Genomic DNA, 17,540 nt, shown 5'->3' with positions numbered 1-17,540 from the left:
GGCCGTCGAGGTCGGCTGCTTTGTCATAAAAGGGAGTTTCGAAGGGCATGTCATGGGTGCGATCATACCAGCACTAATGCACCGGATCCCATCAGAACTCCGCAGTTAAGCGTGCTTAGGCGAGGGTAGTACTTGGATGGGTGACCCTATGGAAAGTCCTCGTGTTGCACCCCTTTTATTTTTTGCCCGCTTTTTTATTTTTTGGTAATATTTATTTTAATTTTTCGGCCTTTGGCTTTTCCTCTTCGGATAATTTTTTTTCTCCGAAAATAAACTGAGTCCGGAGACTGGCGGTGTCATGCAGCATAGCGGGACCAGCGCGTTGAATCCTACGCCAGAACGGCCCTGGCGGCGCGAATGTCTCGGGCCGTCGAGACCGGCTGCTTTGTCATAAAACGGAGTTTCGAAGGACTTGTCATGGGTGCGATCATACCAGCACTAATGCACCGGATCCCATCAGAACTCCGCAGTTAAGCGTGCTTGGGCGAGAGTAGTACTAGGATGGGTGACCCCCCGGGAAGTCCTCGTGTTGCACCCCATTTATTTTTTGCCCGTTTTTTTATTTTTTGATAATATTTATTTTTAATTTTTCGGCTTTTGGCTTTTCCACTTCGGATAATTTTTTTCCCCCGAAAATAAACTGAGTCCGGAGACTGGCGGTGCCATGCAGCATAGCGGGACCAGCGCGTTGAATCCTACGCCAGAACGGCCCCGGCGGTGCGAATGTCTCGGGCCGTCGAGACCTGCTGCTTTGTCATAAAAGGGAGTTTCGAAGGGCTTGTCATGGGTGCGATCATACCAGCACTAATGCACCGGATCCCATCTGAACTCCGCAGTTAAGCGTGCTTGGGCGAGAGTAGTACTAGGATGGGTGACCCCCTGGGAAGTCCTCGTGTTGCACCCCTTTTATTTTTTGCCCGCTTTTTTATTTTTTGTTAATATTTATTTTTAATTTTTCGGCTTTTGGCTTTTCCTCTTCGGATAATTTTTTTTCCCCGAAAATAAACTGAGTCCGGAGACTGGCGGTGCCATGCAGCATAGCGGGACCAGCGCGTTGAATCCTACGCCAGAACGGCCCCGCCGGCGCGAATGTCTCGGGCCGTCGAAGTCTGCTGCTTTGTCATAAAAGGGAGTTTCGAAGGGCATGTCATGGGTACGATCATACCAGCACTAATGCACCGGATTCCATCAGAACTCCGCAGTTAAGCATGCTTGGGCGAGAGTAGTACTAGGATGGGTGACCCTCTGGGAAGTCCTCGTGTTGCACCCCTTTAATTTTTTGCCCGCTTTTTTATTTTTTGATAATATTTATTTTTAATTTTTCGGCTTTTGGCTTTTCCGCTTCGGATAATTTTTTTCCTCCGAAAATAAACTGAGTCCGGAGACTGGCGGTGCCATGCAGCATAGCGGGACCAGCGCGTTGAATCCTACGCCAGAACGGCCCCGGCGGCGCGAATGTCTCGGGCCGTCGAGATCTGCTGCTTTGTCATAAAAGGGAGTTTCGAAGGGCTTGTCATGGGTGTGATCATCCCAGCACTAATGCACCGGATCCCATCAGAACTCCGCAGTTAAGCGTGCTTGGGCGAGAGTAGTACAAGGATGGGTGACCCCCTGGGAAGTCCTCGTGTTGCCCCCCTTTTATTTTTTGCCCGCTTTTTTATTTTTTGATAATATTTATTTTTAATTTTTCGGCTTTTGGCTTTTCCTCTTCGGATAATTTTTTCCCCCGAAAATAAACTGAGTCCGGAGACTGGCGGTGCCATGCAGCATAGCGGGACCAGCGCGTTGAATCCTACGCCAGAACGGCCCCGGCGGCGCGAATGTCTCGGGCCGTCGAGGTCGGCTGCTTTGTCATAAAAGGGAGTTTCGAAGGGCATGTCATGGGTGCGATCATACCAGCACTAATGCACCGGATCCCATCAGAACTCCGCAGTTAAGCGTGCTTAGGCGAGGGTAGTACTTGGATGGGTGACCCTATGGAAAGTCCTCGTGTTGCACCCCTTTTATTTTTTGCCCGCTTTTTTATTTTTTGGTAATATTTATTTTAATTTTTCGGCCTTTGGCTTTTCCTCTTCGGATAATTTTTTTTCTCCGAAAATAAACTGAGTCCGGAGACTGGCGGTGCCATGCAGCATAGCGGGACCAGCGCGTTGAATCCTACGCCAGAACGGCCCTGGCGGCGCGAATGTCTCGGGCCGTCGAGACCGGCTGCTTTGTCATAAAACGGAGTTTCGAAGGACTTGTCATGGGTGCGATCATACCAGCACTAATGCACCGGATCCCATCAGAACTCCGCAGTTAAGCGTGCTTGGGCGAGAGTAGTACTAGGATGGGTGACCCCCCGGGAAGTCCTCGTGTTGCACCCCATTTATTTTTTGCCCGTTTTTTTATTTTTTGATAATATTTATTTTTAATTTTTCGGCTTTTGGCTTTTCCACTTCGGATAATTTTTTTCCCCCGAAAATAAACTGAGTCCGGAGACTGGCGGTGCCATGCAGCATAGCGGGACCAGCGCGTTGAATCCTACGCCAGAACGGCCCCGCCGGCGCGAATGTCTCGGGCCGTCGAAGTCTGCTGCTTTGTCATAAAAGGAAGTTTCGAAGGGCATGTCATGGGTACGATCATACCAGCACTAATGCACCGGATTCCATCAGAACTCCGCAGTTAAGCATGCTTGGGCGAGAGTAGTACTAGGATGGGTGACCCTCTGGGAAGTCCTCGTGTTGCACCCCTTTAATTTTTTGCCCGCTTTTTTATTTTCTGATAATATTTATTTTTAATTTTTCGGCTTTTGGCTTTTCCACTCCGGATAATTCTTTTCCTCCCAAAATAAACTGAGTTCGGAGACAGGCGGTGCCATGCAGCATAGCGGGACCAGCGCGTTGAATTCTACGCCAGAACGGCCCCGGCGGCGCGAATGTCTCGGGCCGTCGAGATCTGCTGCTTTGTCATAAAAGGGAGTTTCGAAGGGCTTGTCATGGGTGTGATCATACCAGCACTAATGCACCGGATCCCATCAGAACTCCGCAGTTAAGCGTGCTTGGGCGAGAGTAGTACAAGGATGGGTGACCTCCTGGGAAGTCCTCGTGTTGCCCCCCTTTTATTTTTTGCCCGCTTTTTTATTTTTTGATAATATTTATTTTTAATTTTTCGGCTTTTGGCTTTTCCTCTTCGGATAATTTTTTCCCCCGAAAATAAACTGAGTCCGGAGACTGGCGGTGCCATGCAGCATAGCGGGACCAGCGCGTTGAATCCTACGCCAGAACGGCCCCGGCGGCGCGAATGTCTCGGGCCGTCGAGGTCTGCTGCTTTGTCATATAAGAGAGTTTCGAAGGGAATGTCATGGGTGCGATCATACCAGCACTAATGCACCGGATCCCATCAGAACTCCGCAGTTAAGCGTGCTTGGGCGGGAGTAGTACTAGGATGGGTGCCCCCCTGGGAAGTCCTCGTGTTGCACCCCTTTTATTTTTTGCCCGCTTTTTTATTTTTTGATAATATTTATTTTTAATTTTTCGGCTTTTGGCTTTTCCTCTTCGGATAATTTTTTCCCCCGAAAATAAACTGAGTCGGGAGACTGGCGGTGCCATGCAGCATAGCGGGACCAGCGCGTTGAATCCTACGCCAGAACGGCCCTGGCGGCGCGAATGTCTCGGGCCGTCGAGACCGGCTGCTTTGTCATAAAAAGGAGTTTCGAAGGGCTTGTCATGGGTGCGATCATACCAGCACTAATGCACCGGATCCCATCAGAACTCCGCAGTTAAGCGTGCTTGGACGAGAGTAGTACTAGGATGGGTGACCCCCCGGGAAGTCCTCGTGCTGCACCCCATTTATTTTTTGCCCGTTTTTTTATTTTTTGATAATATTTATTTTTAATTTTTCGGCTTTTGGCTTTTCCACTTCGGATAATTTTTTTCCCCGAAAATAAACTGAGTCCGGAGACTGGCGGTGCCATGCAGCATAGCGGGACCAGCGCGTTGAATCCTACGCCAGAACGGCCCCGGCGGCGCGAATGTCTCGGGCCGTCGAGGTCTGCTGCTTTGTCATAAAAGGGAGTTTCGAAGGGCATGTCATGGGTACGATCATACCAGCACTAATGCACCGGATTCCATCAGAACTCCGCAGTTAAGCATGATTGGGCGAGAGTAGTACTAGGATGGGTGACCCTCTGGGAAGTCCTCGTGTTGCACCCCTTTAATTTTTTGCCCGCTTTTTTATTTTTTGATAATATTTATTTCTAATTTTTCGGCTTTTGGCTTTTCCACTCCGGATAATTTTTTTCCTCCCAAAATAAACTGAGTTCGGAGACTGGCGGTGCCATGCAGCATAGCGGGACCAGCGCGTTGAATTCTACGCCAGAACGGCCCCGGCGGCGCGAATGTCTCGGGCCGTCGAGGTCTGCTGCTTTGTCATAAAAGGGAGTTTCGAAGGGCTTGTCATGGGTGTGATCATACCAGCACTAATGCACCGGATCCCATCAGAACTCCGCAGTTAAGCGTGCTTGGGCGAGAGTAGTACAAGGATGGGTGACCCCCTGGGAAGTCCTCGTGTTGCACCCCTTTTATTTTTTGCCCGCTTTTTTATTTTTTGATAATATTTATTTTTAATTTTTCGGCTTTTGGCTTTTCCTCTTCGGATAATTTTTTTCCCCCGAAAATAAACTGAGTCCGGAGACTGGCGGTGCCATGCAGCATAGCGGGACCAGCGCGTTGAATCCTACGCCAGAACAGCCCCGGCGGTGCGAATGTCTCGGGCCGTCGAGACCTGCTGCTTTGCCATAAAATGGAGTTTCGAAGGGCTTGTCATGGGTGCGATCATACCAGCACTAATGCACCGGATCCCATCTGAACTCCGCAGTTAAGCGTGCTTGGGCGAGAGTAGTACTAGGATGGGTGACCCCCTTGGAAGTCCTCGTGTTGCACCCCTTTTATTTTTTGCCCGCTTTTTTATTTTTTGATAATATTTATTTTTAATTTTTCGGCCTTTGGCTTTTCCTCTTCGGATAATTTTTTTCCCCCGAAAATAAACTGAGTCCGGAGACTGGCGGTGCCATGCAGCATAGCGGGACCAGCGCGTTGAATCCTACGCCAGAACGGCCCCGGCGGCGCGAATGTCTCGGGCCGTCGAGGTCGGCTGCTTTGTCATAAAAGGGAGTTTCGAAGGGCATGTCATGGGTGCGATCATACCGGCACTAATGCACCGGATCCCATCAAAACTCCGCAGTTAAGCGTGCTTGGGCGAGAGTAGCACTAGGATGGGTGACCACCTGGGAAGTCCTCGTGTTGCACCCCATTTATTTTTTGCCCTTTTTTTATTTTTTGATAATATTTATTTTTAATTTTTCGGCTTTTGGCTTTTCCGCTTCGGATAATTTTTTTCCTCCGAAAATAAACTGAGTCCGGAGACTGGCGGTGCCATGCAGCATAGCGGGACCAGCGCGTTGAATCCTACGCCAGAACGGCCCCGGCGGTGCGAATGTCTCGGGCCGTCGAGACCTGCTGCTTTGTCATAAAAGGGAGTTTCGAAGGGCTTGTCATGGGTGCGATCATACCAGCACTAATGCACCGGATCCCATCTGAACTCCGCAGTTAAGCGTGCTTGGGCGAGAGTAGTACTAGGATGGGTGACCCCCTGGGAAGTCCTCGTGTTGCACCCCTTTTATTTTTTGCCCGCTTTTTTATTTTTTGTTAATATTTATTTTTAATTTTTCGGCTTTTGGCTTTTCCTCTTCGGATAATTTTTTTTCCCCGAAAATAAACTGAGTCCGGAGACTGACGGTGCCATGCAGCATAGCGGGACCAGCGCGTTGAATCCTACGCCAGAACGGCCCCGGCGGCGCGAATGTCTCGGGCCGTCGAGGTCGGCTGCTTTGTCATAAAAGGGAGTTTCGAAGAGCATGTCATGGGTGCGATCATACCAGCACTAATGCACCGGATCCCATCAGAACTCCGCAGTTAAGCGTGCTTGGGCGAGGGTAGTACTAGGATGGGTGACCCTATGGAAAGTCCTCGTGTTGCACCCCTTTTATTTTTTGCCCGCTTTTTTATTTTTTGATAATATTTATTTTTAATTTTTCGGCCTTTGGCTTTTCCTCTTCGGATAATTTTTTTTCCCCGAAAATAAACTGAGTCCGGAGACTGGCGGTGCCATGCAGCATAGCGGGACCAGCGCGTTGAATCCTACGCCAGAACGGCCCCGGCGGCGCGAATGTCTCGGGCCGTCGAGGTCTGCTGCTTTGTCATAAAAGGGAGTTTCGAAGGGCTTGTCATGGGTGTGATCATACCAGCACTAATGCACCGGATCCCATCAGAACTCCGCAGTTAAGCGTGCTTGGGCGAGAGTAGTACAAGGATGGGTGACCCCCTGGGAAGTCCTCGTGTTGCACCCCTTTTATTTTTTGCCCGCTTTTTTATTTTTTGATAATATTTATTTTTAATTTTTCGGCTTTTGGCTTTTCCTCTTCGGATAATTTTTTTCCCCCGAAAATAAACTGAGTCCGGAGACTGGCGGTGCCATGCAGCATAGCGGGACCAGCGCGTTGAATCCTACGCCAGAACAGCCCCGGCGGTGCGAATGTCTCGGGCCGTCGAGACCTGCTGCTTTGCCATAAAATGGAGTTTCGAAGGGCTTGTCATGGGTGCGATCATACCAGCACTAATGCACCGGATCCCATCTGAACTCCGCAGTTAAGCGTGCTTGGGCGAGAGTAGTACTAGGATGGGTGACCCCCTTGGAAGTCCTCGTGTTGCACCCCTTTTATTTTTTGCCCGCTTTTTTATTTTTTGATAATATTTATTTTTAATTTTTCGGCTTTTGGCTTTTCCTCTTCGGATAATTTTTTTCCCCCGAAAATAAACTGAGTCCGGAGACTGGCGGTGCCATGCAGCATAGCGGGACCAGCGCGTTGAATCCTACGCCAGAACGGCCCCGGCGGCGCGAATGTCTCGGGCCGTCGAGGTCGGCTGCTTTGTCATAAAAGGGAGTTTCGAAGGGCATGTCATGGGTGCGATCATACCGGCACTAATGCACCGGATCCCATCAAAACTCCGCAGTTAAGCGTGCTTGGGCGAGAGTAGCACTAGGATGGGTGACCACCTGGGAAGTCCTCGTGTTGCACCCCTTTTATTTTTTGCCCTTTTTTTATTTTTTGATAATATTTATTTTTAATTTTTCGGCTTTTGGCTTTTCCGCTTCGGATAATTTTTTTCCGCCGAAAATAAACTGAGTCCGGAGACTGGCGGTGCCATGCAGCATAGCGGGACCAGCGCGTTGAATCCTACGCCAGAACGGCCCCGGCGGTGCGAATGTCTCGGGCCGTCGAGACCTGCTGCTTTGTCATAAAAGGGAGTTTCGAAGGGCTTGTCATGGGTGCGATCATACCAGCACTAATGCACCGGATCCCATCTGAACTCCGCAGTTAAGCGCGCTTGGGCGAGAGTAGTACTAGGATGGGTGACCCCCTGGGAAGTCCTCGTGTTGCACCCCTTTTATTTTTTGCCCGCTTTTTTATTTTTTGTTAATATTTATTTTTAATTTTTCGGCTTTTGGCTTTTCCTCTTCGGATAATTTTTTTTCCCCGAAAATAAACTGAGTCCGGAGACTGACGGTGCCATGCAGCATAGCGGGACCAGCGCGTTGAATCCTACGCCAGAACGGCCCCGGCGGCGCGAATGTCTCGGGCCGTCGAGGTCGGCTGCTTTGTCATAAAAGGGAGTTTCGAAGAGCATGTCATGGGTGCGATCATACCAGCACTAATGCACCGGATCCCATCAGAACTCCGCAGTTAAGCGTGCTTGGGCGAGGGTAGTACTAGGATGGGTGACCCTATGGAAAGTCCTCGTGTTGCACCCCTTTTATTTTTTGCCCGCTTTTTTATTTTTTGATAATATTTATTTTTAATTTTTCGGCCTTTGGCTTTTCCTCTTCGGATAATTTTTTTTCCCCGAAAATAAACTGAGTCCGGAGACTGGCGGTGCCATGCAGCATAGCGGGACCAGCGCGTTGAATCCTACGCCAGAACGGCCCCGGCGGCGCGAATGTCTCGGGCCGTCGAGGTCTGCTGCTTTGTCATAAAAGGGAGTTTCGAAGGGCTTGTCATGGGTGTGATCATACCAGCACTAATGCACCGGATCCCATCAGAACTCCGCAGTTAAGCGTGCTTGGGCGAGAGTAGTACAAGGATGGGTGACCCCCTGGGAAGTCCTCGTGTTGCACCCCTTTTATTTTTTGCCCGCTTTTTTATTTTTTGATAATATTTATTTTTAATTTTTCGGCTTTTGGCTTTTCCTCTTCGGATAATTTTTTTCCCCCGAAAATAAACTGAGTCCGGAGACTGGCGGTGCCATGCAGCATAGCGGGACCAGCGCGTTGAATCCTACGCCAGAACAGCCCCGGCGGTGCGAATGTCTCGGGCCGTCGAGACCTGCTGCTTTGCCATAAAATGGAGTTTCGAAGGGCTTGTCATGGGTGCGATCATACCAGCACTAATGCACCGGATCCCATCTGAACTCCGCAGTTAAGCGTGCTTGGGCGAGAGTAGTACTAGGATGGGTGACCCCCTTGGAAGTCCTCGTGTTGCACCCCTTTTATTTTTTGCCCGCTTTTTTATTTTTTGATAATATTTATTTTTAATTTTTCGGCTTTTGGCTTTTCCTCTTCGGATAATTTTTTTCCCCCGAAAATAAACTGAGTCCGGAGACTGGCGGTGCCATGCAGCATAGCGGGACCAGCGCGTTGAATCCTACGCCAGAACGGCCCCGGCGGCGCGAATGTCTCGGGCCGTCGAGGTCGGCTGCTTTGTCATAAAAGGGAGTTTCGAAGGGCATGTCATGGGTGCGATCATACCGGCACTAATGCACCGGATCCCATCAAAACTCCGCAGTTAAGCGTGCTTGGGCGAGAGTAGCACTAGGATGGGTGACCACCTGGGAAGTCCTCGTGTTGCACCCCTTTTATTTTTTGCCCTTTTTTTATTTTTTGATAATATTTATTTTTAATTTTTCGGCTTTTGGCTTTTCCGCTTCGGATAATTTTTTTCCTCCGAAAATAAACTGAGTCCGGAGACTGGCGGTGCCATGCAGCATAGCGGGACCAGCGCGTTGAATCCTACGCCAGAACGGCCCCGGCGGTGCGAATGTCTCGGGCCGTCGAGACCTGCTGCTTTGTCATAAAAGGGAGTTTCGAAGGGCTTGTCATGGGTGCGATCATACCAGCACTAATGCACCGGATCCCATCTGAACTCCGCAGTTAAGCGTGCTTGGGCGAGAGTAGTACTAGGATGGGTGACCCCCTGGGAAGTCCTCGTGTTGCACCCCTTTTATTTTTTGCCCGCTTTTTTATTTTTTGTTAATATTTATTTTTAATTTTTCGGCTTTTGGCTTTTCCTCTTCGGATAATTTTTTTTCCCCGAAAATAAACTGAGTCCGGAGACTGACGGTGCCATGCAGCATAGCGGGACCAGCGCGTTGAATCCTACGCCAGAACGGCCCCGGCGGCGCGAATGTCTCGGGCCGTCGAGGTCGGCTGCTTTGTCATAAAAGGGAGTTTCGAAGAGCATGTCATGGGTGCGATCATACCAGCACTAATGCACCGGATCCCATCAGAACTCCGCAGTTAAGCGTGCTTGGGCGAGGGTAGTACTAGGATGGGTGACCCTATGGAAAGTCCTCGTGTTGCACCCCTTTTATTTTTTGCCCGCTTTTTTATTTTTTGATAATATTTATTTTTAATTTTTCGGCCTTTGGCTTTTCCTCTTCGGATAATTTTTTTTCCCCGAAAATAAACTGAGTCCGGAGACTGGCGGTGCCATGCAGCATAGCGGGACCAGCGCGTTGAATCCTACGCCAGAACGGCCCCGGCGGCGCGAATGTCTCGGGCCGTCGAGGTCTGCTGCTTTGTCATAAAAGGGAGTTTCGAAGGGCTTGTCATGGGTGTGATCATACCAGCACTAATGCACCGGATCCCATCAGAACTCCGCAGTTAAGCGTGCTTGGGCGAGAGTAGTACAAGGATGGGTGACCCCCTGGGAAGTCCTCGTGTTGCCCCCCTTTTATTTTTTGCCCGCTTTTTTATTTTTTGATAATATTTATTATTAATTTTTCGGCTTTTGGCTTTTCCTCTTCGGATAATTTTTTCCCCCGAAAATAAACTGAGTCCGGAGACTGGCGGTGCCATGCAGCATAGCGGGACCAGCGCGTTGAATCCTACGCCAGAACGGCCCCGGCGGCGCGAATGTCTCGGGCCGTCGAGGTCGGCTGCTTTGTCATAAAAGGGAGTTTCGAAGGGCATGTCATGGGTGCGATCATACCAGCACTAATGCACCGGATCCCATCTGAACTCCGCAGTTAAGCGTGCTTAGGCGAGGGTAGTACTTGGATGGGTGACCCCCTTGGATGGGTGCGAATGTCTCGGGCTGTCGAGACCTGCTGCTTTGCCATAAAAGGGAGTTTCGAAGGGCTTGTCATGGGTGCGATCATACCAGCACTAATGCACCGGATCCCATCTGAACTCCGCAGTTAAGCGTGCTTAGGCGAGAGTAGTACTAGGATGGGTGACCCCCTTGGAAGTCCTCGTGTTGCACCCCTTTTATTTTTTGCCCGCTTTTTTATTTTTTGATAATATTTATTCTTAATTTTTCGGCTTTTGGCTTTTCCTCTTCGGATAATTTTTTTCCCCCGAAAATAAACTGAGTCCGGAGACTGGCGGTGCCATGCAGCAAAGCGGGACCAGCGCGTTGAATCCTACGCCAGAACGGCCCCGGCGGCGCGAATGTCTCGGGCCGTCGAGGTCTGCTGCTTTGTCATATAAGAGAGTTTCGAAGGGAATGTCATGGGTGCGATCATACCAGCACTAATGCACCAGATCCCATCAGAACTCCGCAGTTAAGCGTGCTTGGGCGGGAGTAGTACTAGGATGGGTGCCCCCCTGGGAAGTCCTCGTGTTGCACCCCTTTTATTTTTTGCCCGCTTTTTTATTTTTTGATAATATTTATTTTTAATTTTTCGGCTTTTGGCTTTTCCTCTTCGGATAATTTTTTTCCCCGAAAATAAACTGAGTCGGGAGACTGGCGGTGCCATGCAGCATAGCGGGACCAGCGCGTTGATTCCTACGCCAGAACGGCCCTGGCGGCGCGAATGTCTCGGGCCGTCGAGACCGGCTGCTTTGTCATAAAAAGGAGTTTCGATGGGCTTGTCATGGGTGCGATCATACCAGCACTAATGCACCGGATCCCATCAGAACTCCGCAGTTAAGCGTGCTTGGGCGAGAGTAGTACTAGGATGGGTGACCCTCCGGGAAGTCCTCGTGCTGCACCCCATTTATTTTTGGCCCGTTTTTTTATTTTTTGATAATATTTATTTTTAATTTTTCGGCTTTTGGCTTTTCCACTTCGGTTAATTTTTTTTCCCCGAAAATAAACTGAGTCCGGAGACTGGCGGTGCCATGCAGCATAGCGGGACCTGCGCGTTGAATCCTACGCCAGAACGGCCCCGGCGGCGCGAATGTCTCGAGCCGTCGAGGTCTGCTGCTTTGTCATAAAAGGGAGTTTCGAAGGGCATGTCATGGGTACGATCATACCAGCACTAATGCACCGGATTCCATCAGAACTCCGCAGTTAAGCATGATTGGGCGAGAGTAGTACTAGGATGGGTGACCCTCTGGGAAGTCCTCGTGTTGCACCCCTTTAATTTTTTGCCCGCTTTTTTATTTTTTGATAATATTTATTTCTAATTTTTCGGCTTTTGGCTTTTCCACTCCGGATAATTTTTTTCCTCCCAAAATAAACTGAGTTCGGAGACTGGCGGTGCCATGCAGCATAGCGGGACCAGCGCGTTGAATTCTACGCCAGAACGGCCCCGGCGGCGCGAATGTCTCGGGCCGTCGAGGTCTGCTGCTTTGTCATAAAAGGGAGTTTCGAAGGGCTTGTCATGGGTGTGATCATACCAGCACTAATGCACCGGATCCCATCAGAACTCCGCAGTTAAGCGTGCTTGGGCGAGAGTAGTACAAGGATGGGTGACCCCCTGGGAAGTCCTCGTGTTGCACCCCTTTTATTTTTTGCCCGCTTTTTTATTTTTTGATAATATTTATTTTTAATTTTTCGGCTTTTGGCTTTTCCTCTTCGGATAATTTTTTTCCCCCGAAAATAAACTGAGTCCGGAGACTGGCGGTGCCATGCAGCATAGCGGGACCAGCGCGTTGAATCCTACGCCAGAACAGCCCCGGCGGTGCGAATGTCTCGGGCCGTCGAGACCTGCTGCTTTGCCATAAAATGGAGTTTCGAAGGGCTTGTCATGGGTGCGATCATACCAGCACTAATGCACCGGATCCCATCTGAACTCCGCAGTTAAGCGTGCTTGGGCGAGAGTAGTACTAGGATGGGTGACCCCCTTGGAAGTCCTCGTGTTGCACCCCTTTTATTTTTTGCCCGCTTTTTTATTTTTTGATAATATTTATTTTTAATTTTTCGGCTTTTGGCTTTTCCTCTTCGGATAATTTTTTTCCCCCGAAAATAAACTGAGTCCGGAGACTGGCGGTGCCATGCAGCATAGCGGGACCAGCGCGTTGAATCCTACGCCAGAACGGCCCCGGCGGCGCGAATGTCTCGGGCCGTCGAGGTCGGCTGCTTTGTCATAAAAGGGAGTTTCGAAGGGCATGTCATGGGTGCGATCATACCGGCACTAATGCACCGGATCCCATCAAAACTCCGCAGTTAAGCGTGCTTGGGCGAGAGTAGCACTAGGATGGGTGACCACCTGGGAAGTCCTCGTGTTGCACCCCTTTTATTTTTTGCCCCTTTTTTTATTTTTTGATAATATTTATTTTTAATTTTTCGGCTTTTGGCTTTTCCGCTTCGGATAATTTTTTTCCTCCGAAAATAAACTGAGTCCGGAGACTGGCGGTGCCATGCAGCATAGCGGGACCAGCGCGTTGAATCCTACGCCAGAACGGCCCCGGCGGTGCGAATGTCTCGGGCCGTCGAGACCTGCTGCTTTGTCATAAAAGGGAGTTTCGAAGGGCTTGTCATGGGTGCGATCATACCAGCACTAATGCACCGGATCCCATCTGAACTCCGCAGTTAAGCGTGCTTGGGCGAGAGTAGTACTAGGATGGGTGACCCCCTGGGAAGTCCTCGTGTTGCACCCCTTTTATTTTTTGCCCGCTTTTTTATTTTTTGTTAATATTTATTTTTAATTTTTCGGCTTTTGGCTTTTCCACTTCGGATAATTTTTTTTCCCCGAAAATAAACTGAGTCCGGAGACTGGCGGTGCCATGCAGCATAGCAGGACCAGCGCGTTGAATCCTACGCCAGAACGGCCCCGGCGGCGCGAATGTCTCGGGCCGTCGAGGTCGGCTGCTTTGTCATAAAAGGGAGTTTCGAAGGGCATGTCATGGGTGCGATCGTACCAGCACTAATGCACCGGATCCCATCAGAACTCCGCAGTTAAGCGTGCTTGGGCGAGGGTAGTACTAGGATGGGTGACCCTATGGAAAGTCCTCGTGTTGCACCCCTTTTATTTTTTGCCCGCTTTTTTATTTTTTGATAATATTTATTTTTAATTTTTCGGCCTTTGGCTTTTCCTCTTCGGATAATTTTTTTTCCCCGAAAATAAACTGAGTCCGGAGACTGGCGGTGCCATGCAGCATAGCGGGACCAGCGCGTTGAATCCTACGCTAGAACGGCCCCGGCGGTGCGAATGTCTCGGGCCGTCGAGGTCGGCTGCTTTGTCATAAAAGGGAGTTTCGAAGGGCATGTCATGGGTGCGATCATACCAGCACTAATGCGCCGGATCCCATCAGAACTCCGCAGTTAAGCGTGCTTGGGCGAGGGTAGTACTAGGATGGGTGACCCTATGGAAAGTCCTCGTGTTGCACCCCTTTTAATTTTTGCCCGCTTTTTTATTTTTTGATCATATTTATTTTTAATTTTTCGGCCTTTGGCTTTTCCTCTTCGGATAATTTTTTTTCCCCGAAAATAAACTGAGTCCGGAGACTGGCGGTGCCATGCAGCATAGCGGGACCAGCGCGTTGAATCCTACGCCAGAACGGCCCCGGCGGCGCGAATGTCTCGGGCCGTCGAGGTCGGCTGCTTTGTCATAAAAGGGAGTTTCGAAGGGCATGTCATGGGTGCGATCATACCAGCACTAATGCACCGGATCCCATCTGAACTCCGCAGTTAAGCGTGCTTAGGCGAGGGTAGTACTTGGATGGGTGACCCCCTTGGATGGGTGCGAATGTCTCGGGCTGTCGAGACCTGCTGCTTTGCCATAAAAGGGAGTTTCGAAGGGCTTGTCATGGGTGCTATCATACCAGCACTAATGCACCGGATCCCATCTGAACTCCGCAGTTAAGCGTGCTTAGGCGAGAGTAGTACTAGGATGGGTGACCCCCTTGGAAGTCCTCGTGTTGCACCCCTTTTATTTTTTGCCCGCTTTTTTATTTTTTGATAATATTTATTTTTAATTTTTCGGCTTTTGGCTTTTCCTCTTCGGATAATTTTTTTCCCCCGAAAATAAACTGAGTCCGGAGACTGGCGGTGCCATGCAGCAAAGCGGGACCAGCGCGTTGAATCCTACGCCAGAACGGCCCCGGCGGCGCGAATGTCTCGGGCCGTCGAGGTCTGCTGCTTTGTCATATAAGAGAGTTTCGAAGGGAATGTCATGGGTGCGATCATACCAGCACTAATGCACCAGATCCCATCAGAACTCCGCAGTTAAGCGTGCTTGGGCGGGAGTAGTACTAGGATGGGTGCCCCCCTGGGAAGTCCTCGTGTTGCACCCCTTTTATTTTTTGCCCGCTTTTTTATTTTTTGATAATATTTATTTTTAATTTTTCGGCTTTTGGCTTTTCCTCTTCGGATAATTTTTTTCCCCGAAAATAAACTGAGTCGGGAGACTGGCGGTGCCATGCAGCATAGCGGGACCAGCGCGTTGATTCCTACGCCAGAACGGCCCTGGCGGCGCGAATGTCTCGGGCCGTCGAGACCGGCTGCTTTGTCATAAAAAGGAGTTTCGATGGGCTTGTCATGGGTGCGATCATACCAGCACTAATGCACCGGATCCCATCAGAACTCCGCAGTTAAGCGTGCTTGGGCGAGAGTAGTACTAGGATGGGTGACCCTCCGGGAAGTCCTCGTGCTGCACCCCATTTATTTTTGGCCCGTTTTTTTATTTTTTGATAATATTTATTTTTAATTTTTCGGCTTTTGGCTTTTCCACTTCGGTTAATTTTTTTTCCCCGAAAATAAACTGAGTCCGGAGACTGGCGGTGCCATGCAGCATAGCGGGACCTGCGCGTTGAATCCTACGCCAGAACGGCCCCGGCGGCGCGAATGTCTCGAGCCGTCGAGGTCTGCTGCTTTGTCATAAAAGGGAGTTTCGAAGGGCATGTCATGGGTACGATCATACCAGCACTAATGCACCGGATTCCATCAGAACTCCGCAGTTAAGCATGATTGGGCGAGAGTAGTACTAGGATGGGTGACCCTCTGGGAAGTCCTCGTGTTGCACCCCTTTAATTTTTTGCCCGCTTTTTTGATAATATTTATTTCTAATTTTTCGGCTTTTGGCTTTTCCACTCCGGATAATTTTTTTCCTCCCAAAATAAACTGAGTTCGGAGACTGGCGGTGCCATGCAGCATAGCGGGACCAGCGCGTTGAATTCTACGCCAGAACGGCCCCGGCGGCGCGAATGTCTCGGGCCGTCGAGGTCTGCTGCTTTGTCATAAAAGGGAGTTTCGAAGGGCTTGTCATGGGTGTGATCATACCAGCACTAATGCACCGGATCCCATCAGAACTCCGCAGTTAAGCGTGCTTGGGCGAGAGTAGTACAAGGATGGGTGACCCCCTGGGAAGTCCTCGTGTTGCACCCCTTTTATTTTTTGCCCGCTTTTTTATTTTTTGATAATATTTATTTTTAATTTTTCGGCTTTTGGCTTTTCCTCTTCGGATAATTTTTTTCCCCCGAAAATAAACTGAGTCCGGAGACTGGCGGTGCCATGCAGCATAGCGGGACCAGCGCGTTGAATCCTACGCCAGAACAGCCCCGGCGGTGCGAATGTCTCGGGCCGTCGAGACCTGCTGCTTTGCCATAAAATGGAGTTTCGAAGGGCTTGTCATGGGTGCGATCATACCAGCACTAATGCACCGGATCCCATCTGAACTCCGCAGTTAAGCGTGCTTGGGCGAGAGTAGTACTAGGATGGGTGACCCCCTTGGAAGTCCTCGTGTTGCACCCCTTTTATTTTTTGCCCGCTTTTTTATTTTTTGATAATATTTATTTTTAATTTTTCGGCTTTTGGCTTTTCCTCTTCGGATAATTTTTTTCCCCCGAAAATAAACTGAGTCCGGAGACTGGCGGTGCCATGCAGCATAGCGGGACCAGCGCGTTGAATCCTACGCCAGAACGGCCCCGGCGGCGCGAATGTCTCGGGCCGTCGAGGTCGGCTGCTTTGTCATAAAAGGGAGTTTCGAAGGGCATGTCATGGGTGCGATCATACCGGCACTAATGCACCGGATCCCATCAAAACTCCGCAGTTAAGCGTGCTTGGGCGAGAGTAGCACTAGGATGGGTGACCACCTGGGAAGTCCTCGTGTTGCACCCCTTTTATTTTTTGCCCGTTTTTTTATTTTTTGATAATATTTATTTTTAATTTTTCGGCTTTTGGCTTTTCCGCTTCGGATAATTTTTTTCCTCCGAAAATAAACTGAGTCCGGAGACTGGCGGTGCCATGCAGCATAGCGGGACCAGCGCGTTGAATCCTACGCCAGAACGGCCCCGGCGGTGCGAATGTCTCGGGCCGTCGAGACCTGCTGCTTTGTCATAAAAGGGAGTTTCGAAGGGCTTGTCATGGGTGCGATCATACCAGCACTAATGCACCGGATCCCATCTGAACTCCGCAGTTAAGCGTGCTTGGGCGAGAGTAGTACTAGGATGGGTGACCCCCTGGGAAGTCCTCGTGTTGCACCCCTTTTATTTTTTGCCCGCTTTTTTATTTTTTGTTAATATTTATTTTTAATTTTTCGGCTTTTGGCTTTTCCTCTTCGGATAATTTTTTTTCCCCGAAAATAAACTGAGTCCGGAGACTGGCGGTGCCATGCAGCATAGCAGGACCAGCGCGTTGAATCCTACGCCAGAACGGCCCCGGCGGCGCGAATGTCTCGGGCCGTCGAGGTCGGCTGCTTTGTCATAAAAGGGAGTTTCGAAGGGCATGTCATGGGTGCGATCGTACCAGCACTAATGCACCGGATCCCATCAGAACTCCGCAGTTAAGCGTGCTTGGGCGAGGGTAGTACTAGGATGGGTGACCCTATGGAAAGTCCTCGTGTTGCACCCCTTTTATTTTTTGCCCACTTTTTTATTTTTTGATAATATTTATTTTTAATTTTTCGGCCTTTGGCTTTTCCTCTTCGGATAATTTTTTTTCCCCGAAAATAAACTGAGTCCGGAGACTGGCGGTGCCATGCAGCATAGCGGGACCAGCGCGTTGAATCCTACGCTAGAACGGCCCCGGCGGTGCGAATGTCTCGGGCCGTCGAGGTCGG

At 49.9% G+C, this 17,540-nt stretch overlaps 44 non-coding genes and 3 pseudogenes across 44 annotated transcripts; all 47 read left to right on the top strand.

Moving 5' to 3' along the window:
- Positions 1-54: 54 nt before the first annotated feature.
- Positions 55-173, top strand: LOC149755589 (5S ribosomal RNA). The gene has a single exon (XR_016406211.1). It is a non-coding gene; the product is annotated as a 5S ribosomal RNA (ribosomal RNA).
- A 246-nt stretch (positions 174-419) lies between these two features.
- On the top strand, positions 420-538 carry LOC149755588 (5S ribosomal RNA). The gene has a single exon (XR_016400634.1). It is a non-coding gene; the product is annotated as a 5S ribosomal RNA (ribosomal RNA).
- Positions 539-785: 247 nt separating this feature from the next.
- On the top strand, positions 786-904 carry LOC149755587 (5S ribosomal RNA). Its single transcript, XR_016409651.1, has one exon. It is a non-coding gene; the product is annotated as a 5S ribosomal RNA (ribosomal RNA).
- Positions 905-1,151: 247 nt separating this feature from the next.
- Positions 1,152-1,270, top strand: LOC149755586 (5S ribosomal RNA). The gene has a single exon (XR_016408900.1). It is a non-coding gene; the product is annotated as a 5S ribosomal RNA (ribosomal RNA).
- A 247-nt stretch (positions 1,271-1,517) lies between these two features.
- On the top strand, positions 1,518-1,636 carry LOC149755585 (5S ribosomal RNA). The gene has a single exon (XR_016408424.1). It is a non-coding gene; the product is annotated as a 5S ribosomal RNA (ribosomal RNA).
- A 246-nt stretch (positions 1,637-1,882) lies between these two features.
- On the top strand, positions 1,883-2,001 carry LOC149755584 (5S ribosomal RNA). Its single transcript, XR_016406209.1, has one exon. It is a non-coding gene; the product is annotated as a 5S ribosomal RNA (ribosomal RNA).
- A 246-nt stretch (positions 2,002-2,247) lies between these two features.
- LOC149755583 (5S ribosomal RNA) lies at positions 2,248-2,366 on the top strand. Its single transcript, XR_016400633.1, has one exon. It is a non-coding gene; the product is annotated as a 5S ribosomal RNA (ribosomal RNA).
- Positions 2,367-2,613: 247 nt separating this feature from the next.
- On the top strand, positions 2,614-2,732 carry LOC149755582 (5S ribosomal RNA). Its single transcript, XR_016408899.1, has one exon. It is a non-coding gene; the product is annotated as a 5S ribosomal RNA (ribosomal RNA).
- A 247-nt stretch (positions 2,733-2,979) lies between these two features.
- LOC149755581 (5S ribosomal RNA) lies at positions 2,980-3,098 on the top strand. The gene has a single exon (XR_016406520.1). It is a non-coding gene; the product is annotated as a 5S ribosomal RNA (ribosomal RNA).
- Positions 3,099-3,344: 246 nt separating this feature from the next.
- On the top strand, positions 3,345-3,463 carry LOC149755580 (5S ribosomal RNA). Its single transcript, XR_016400981.1, has one exon. It is a non-coding gene; the product is annotated as a 5S ribosomal RNA (ribosomal RNA).
- A 246-nt stretch (positions 3,464-3,709) lies between these two features.
- Positions 3,710-3,828, top strand: LOC149755579 (5S ribosomal RNA). Its single transcript, XR_016405565.1, has one exon. It is a non-coding gene; the product is annotated as a 5S ribosomal RNA (ribosomal RNA).
- A 246-nt stretch (positions 3,829-4,074) lies between these two features.
- Positions 4,075-4,193, top strand: LOC149755578 (5S ribosomal RNA; annotated as a pseudogene).
- Positions 4,194-4,440: 247 nt separating this feature from the next.
- LOC149755577 (5S ribosomal RNA) lies at positions 4,441-4,559 on the top strand. Its single transcript, XR_016403855.1, has one exon. It is a non-coding gene; the product is annotated as a 5S ribosomal RNA (ribosomal RNA).
- A 247-nt stretch (positions 4,560-4,806) lies between these two features.
- Positions 4,807-4,925, top strand: LOC149755576 (5S ribosomal RNA). The gene has a single exon (XR_016402194.1). It is a non-coding gene; the product is annotated as a 5S ribosomal RNA (ribosomal RNA).
- A 247-nt stretch (positions 4,926-5,172) lies between these two features.
- Positions 5,173-5,291, top strand: LOC149755575 (5S ribosomal RNA). Its single transcript, XR_016408009.1, has one exon. It is a non-coding gene; the product is annotated as a 5S ribosomal RNA (ribosomal RNA).
- Positions 5,292-5,537: 246 nt separating this feature from the next.
- Positions 5,538-5,656, top strand: LOC149755574 (5S ribosomal RNA). Its single transcript, XR_016409640.1, has one exon. It is a non-coding gene; the product is annotated as a 5S ribosomal RNA (ribosomal RNA).
- A 247-nt stretch (positions 5,657-5,903) lies between these two features.
- LOC149755573 (5S ribosomal RNA) lies at positions 5,904-6,022 on the top strand. The gene has a single exon (XR_016402446.1). It is a non-coding gene; the product is annotated as a 5S ribosomal RNA (ribosomal RNA).
- Positions 6,023-6,269: 247 nt separating this feature from the next.
- On the top strand, positions 6,270-6,388 carry LOC149755572 (5S ribosomal RNA). Its single transcript, XR_016403854.1, has one exon. It is a non-coding gene; the product is annotated as a 5S ribosomal RNA (ribosomal RNA).
- A 247-nt stretch (positions 6,389-6,635) lies between these two features.
- LOC149755571 (5S ribosomal RNA) lies at positions 6,636-6,754 on the top strand. Its single transcript, XR_016402193.1, has one exon. It is a non-coding gene; the product is annotated as a 5S ribosomal RNA (ribosomal RNA).
- A 247-nt stretch (positions 6,755-7,001) lies between these two features.
- On the top strand, positions 7,002-7,120 carry LOC149755570 (5S ribosomal RNA). The gene has a single exon (XR_016408008.1). It is a non-coding gene; the product is annotated as a 5S ribosomal RNA (ribosomal RNA).
- Positions 7,121-7,366: 246 nt separating this feature from the next.
- On the top strand, positions 7,367-7,485 carry LOC149755569 (5S ribosomal RNA). Its single transcript, XR_016401938.1, has one exon. It is a non-coding gene; the product is annotated as a 5S ribosomal RNA (ribosomal RNA).
- A 247-nt stretch (positions 7,486-7,732) lies between these two features.
- Positions 7,733-7,851, top strand: LOC149755568 (5S ribosomal RNA). Its single transcript, XR_016402445.1, has one exon. It is a non-coding gene; the product is annotated as a 5S ribosomal RNA (ribosomal RNA).
- Positions 7,852-8,098: 247 nt separating this feature from the next.
- Positions 8,099-8,217, top strand: LOC149755567 (5S ribosomal RNA). The gene has a single exon (XR_016403853.1). It is a non-coding gene; the product is annotated as a 5S ribosomal RNA (ribosomal RNA).
- Positions 8,218-8,464: 247 nt separating this feature from the next.
- Positions 8,465-8,583, top strand: LOC149755566 (5S ribosomal RNA). The gene has a single exon (XR_016402192.1). It is a non-coding gene; the product is annotated as a 5S ribosomal RNA (ribosomal RNA).
- A 247-nt stretch (positions 8,584-8,830) lies between these two features.
- Positions 8,831-8,949, top strand: LOC149755565 (5S ribosomal RNA). The gene has a single exon (XR_016408007.1). It is a non-coding gene; the product is annotated as a 5S ribosomal RNA (ribosomal RNA).
- Positions 8,950-9,195: 246 nt separating this feature from the next.
- Positions 9,196-9,314, top strand: LOC149755564 (5S ribosomal RNA). The gene has a single exon (XR_016409629.1). It is a non-coding gene; the product is annotated as a 5S ribosomal RNA (ribosomal RNA).
- A 247-nt stretch (positions 9,315-9,561) lies between these two features.
- On the top strand, positions 9,562-9,680 carry LOC149755563 (5S ribosomal RNA). Its single transcript, XR_016402444.1, has one exon. It is a non-coding gene; the product is annotated as a 5S ribosomal RNA (ribosomal RNA).
- A 247-nt stretch (positions 9,681-9,927) lies between these two features.
- On the top strand, positions 9,928-10,046 carry LOC149755562 (5S ribosomal RNA). Its single transcript, XR_016406796.1, has one exon. It is a non-coding gene; the product is annotated as a 5S ribosomal RNA (ribosomal RNA).
- Positions 10,047-10,463: 417 nt separating this feature from the next.
- On the top strand, positions 10,464-10,582 carry LOC149755561 (5S ribosomal RNA). The gene has a single exon (XR_016406011.1). It is a non-coding gene; the product is annotated as a 5S ribosomal RNA (ribosomal RNA).
- A 247-nt stretch (positions 10,583-10,829) lies between these two features.
- LOC149755560 (5S ribosomal RNA) lies at positions 10,830-10,948 on the top strand. Its single transcript, XR_016404786.1, has one exon. It is a non-coding gene; the product is annotated as a 5S ribosomal RNA (ribosomal RNA).
- Positions 10,949-11,194: 246 nt separating this feature from the next.
- On the top strand, positions 11,195-11,313 carry LOC149755559 (5S ribosomal RNA). The gene has a single exon (XR_016404641.1). It is a non-coding gene; the product is annotated as a 5S ribosomal RNA (ribosomal RNA).
- A 247-nt stretch (positions 11,314-11,560) lies between these two features.
- On the top strand, positions 11,561-11,679 carry LOC149755558 (5S ribosomal RNA; annotated as a pseudogene).
- Positions 11,680-11,926: 247 nt separating this feature from the next.
- On the top strand, positions 11,927-12,045 carry LOC149755557 (5S ribosomal RNA). Its single transcript, XR_016403852.1, has one exon. It is a non-coding gene; the product is annotated as a 5S ribosomal RNA (ribosomal RNA).
- A 247-nt stretch (positions 12,046-12,292) lies between these two features.
- Positions 12,293-12,411, top strand: LOC149755556 (5S ribosomal RNA). Its single transcript, XR_016402191.1, has one exon. It is a non-coding gene; the product is annotated as a 5S ribosomal RNA (ribosomal RNA).
- A 247-nt stretch (positions 12,412-12,658) lies between these two features.
- On the top strand, positions 12,659-12,777 carry LOC149755555 (5S ribosomal RNA). The gene has a single exon (XR_016408006.1). It is a non-coding gene; the product is annotated as a 5S ribosomal RNA (ribosomal RNA).
- A 247-nt stretch (positions 12,778-13,024) lies between these two features.
- On the top strand, positions 13,025-13,143 carry LOC149755554 (5S ribosomal RNA). Its single transcript, XR_016409618.1, has one exon. It is a non-coding gene; the product is annotated as a 5S ribosomal RNA (ribosomal RNA).
- A 247-nt stretch (positions 13,144-13,390) lies between these two features.
- Positions 13,391-13,509, top strand: LOC149755553 (5S ribosomal RNA). Its single transcript, XR_016405500.1, has one exon. It is a non-coding gene; the product is annotated as a 5S ribosomal RNA (ribosomal RNA).
- Positions 13,510-13,756: 247 nt separating this feature from the next.
- Positions 13,757-13,875, top strand: LOC149755552 (5S ribosomal RNA). The gene has a single exon (XR_016404387.1). It is a non-coding gene; the product is annotated as a 5S ribosomal RNA (ribosomal RNA).
- A 418-nt stretch (positions 13,876-14,293) lies between these two features.
- LOC149755551 (5S ribosomal RNA) lies at positions 14,294-14,412 on the top strand. Its single transcript, XR_016408175.1, has one exon. It is a non-coding gene; the product is annotated as a 5S ribosomal RNA (ribosomal RNA).
- Positions 14,413-14,659: 247 nt separating this feature from the next.
- Positions 14,660-14,778, top strand: LOC149755550 (5S ribosomal RNA). The gene has a single exon (XR_016404785.1). It is a non-coding gene; the product is annotated as a 5S ribosomal RNA (ribosomal RNA).
- Positions 14,779-15,024: 246 nt separating this feature from the next.
- On the top strand, positions 15,025-15,143 carry LOC149755549 (5S ribosomal RNA). Its single transcript, XR_016404640.1, has one exon. It is a non-coding gene; the product is annotated as a 5S ribosomal RNA (ribosomal RNA).
- Positions 15,144-15,390: 247 nt separating this feature from the next.
- On the top strand, positions 15,391-15,509 carry LOC149755548 (5S ribosomal RNA; annotated as a pseudogene).
- Positions 15,510-15,749: 240 nt separating this feature from the next.
- On the top strand, positions 15,750-15,868 carry LOC149755547 (5S ribosomal RNA). Its single transcript, XR_016403851.1, has one exon. It is a non-coding gene; the product is annotated as a 5S ribosomal RNA (ribosomal RNA).
- Positions 15,869-16,115: 247 nt separating this feature from the next.
- On the top strand, positions 16,116-16,234 carry LOC149755546 (5S ribosomal RNA). Its single transcript, XR_016402189.1, has one exon. It is a non-coding gene; the product is annotated as a 5S ribosomal RNA (ribosomal RNA).
- A 247-nt stretch (positions 16,235-16,481) lies between these two features.
- On the top strand, positions 16,482-16,600 carry LOC149755545 (5S ribosomal RNA). Its single transcript, XR_016408005.1, has one exon. It is a non-coding gene; the product is annotated as a 5S ribosomal RNA (ribosomal RNA).
- Positions 16,601-16,847: 247 nt separating this feature from the next.
- On the top strand, positions 16,848-16,966 carry LOC149755544 (5S ribosomal RNA). Its single transcript, XR_016409607.1, has one exon. It is a non-coding gene; the product is annotated as a 5S ribosomal RNA (ribosomal RNA).
- Positions 16,967-17,213: 247 nt separating this feature from the next.
- On the top strand, positions 17,214-17,332 carry LOC149755543 (5S ribosomal RNA). The gene has a single exon (XR_016405499.1). It is a non-coding gene; the product is annotated as a 5S ribosomal RNA (ribosomal RNA).
- Positions 17,333-17,540: the final 208 nt, after the last annotated feature.

Source organism: Phoenix dactylifera, chromosome 4 (genome assembly GCF_051530095.1).
Source record: "Phoenix dactylifera cultivar Ajwa chromosome 4, Ajwa_hap1_PhDact_Kaust_v1.1, whole genome shotgun sequence".
NCBI lineage: Eukaryota > Viridiplantae > Streptophyta > Magnoliopsida > Arecales > Arecaceae > Phoenix > Phoenix dactylifera.
The sequence above is the reverse complement of the archived record's forward strand: the minus strand, read 5'-3'. Positions and strand labels throughout refer to the sequence as shown.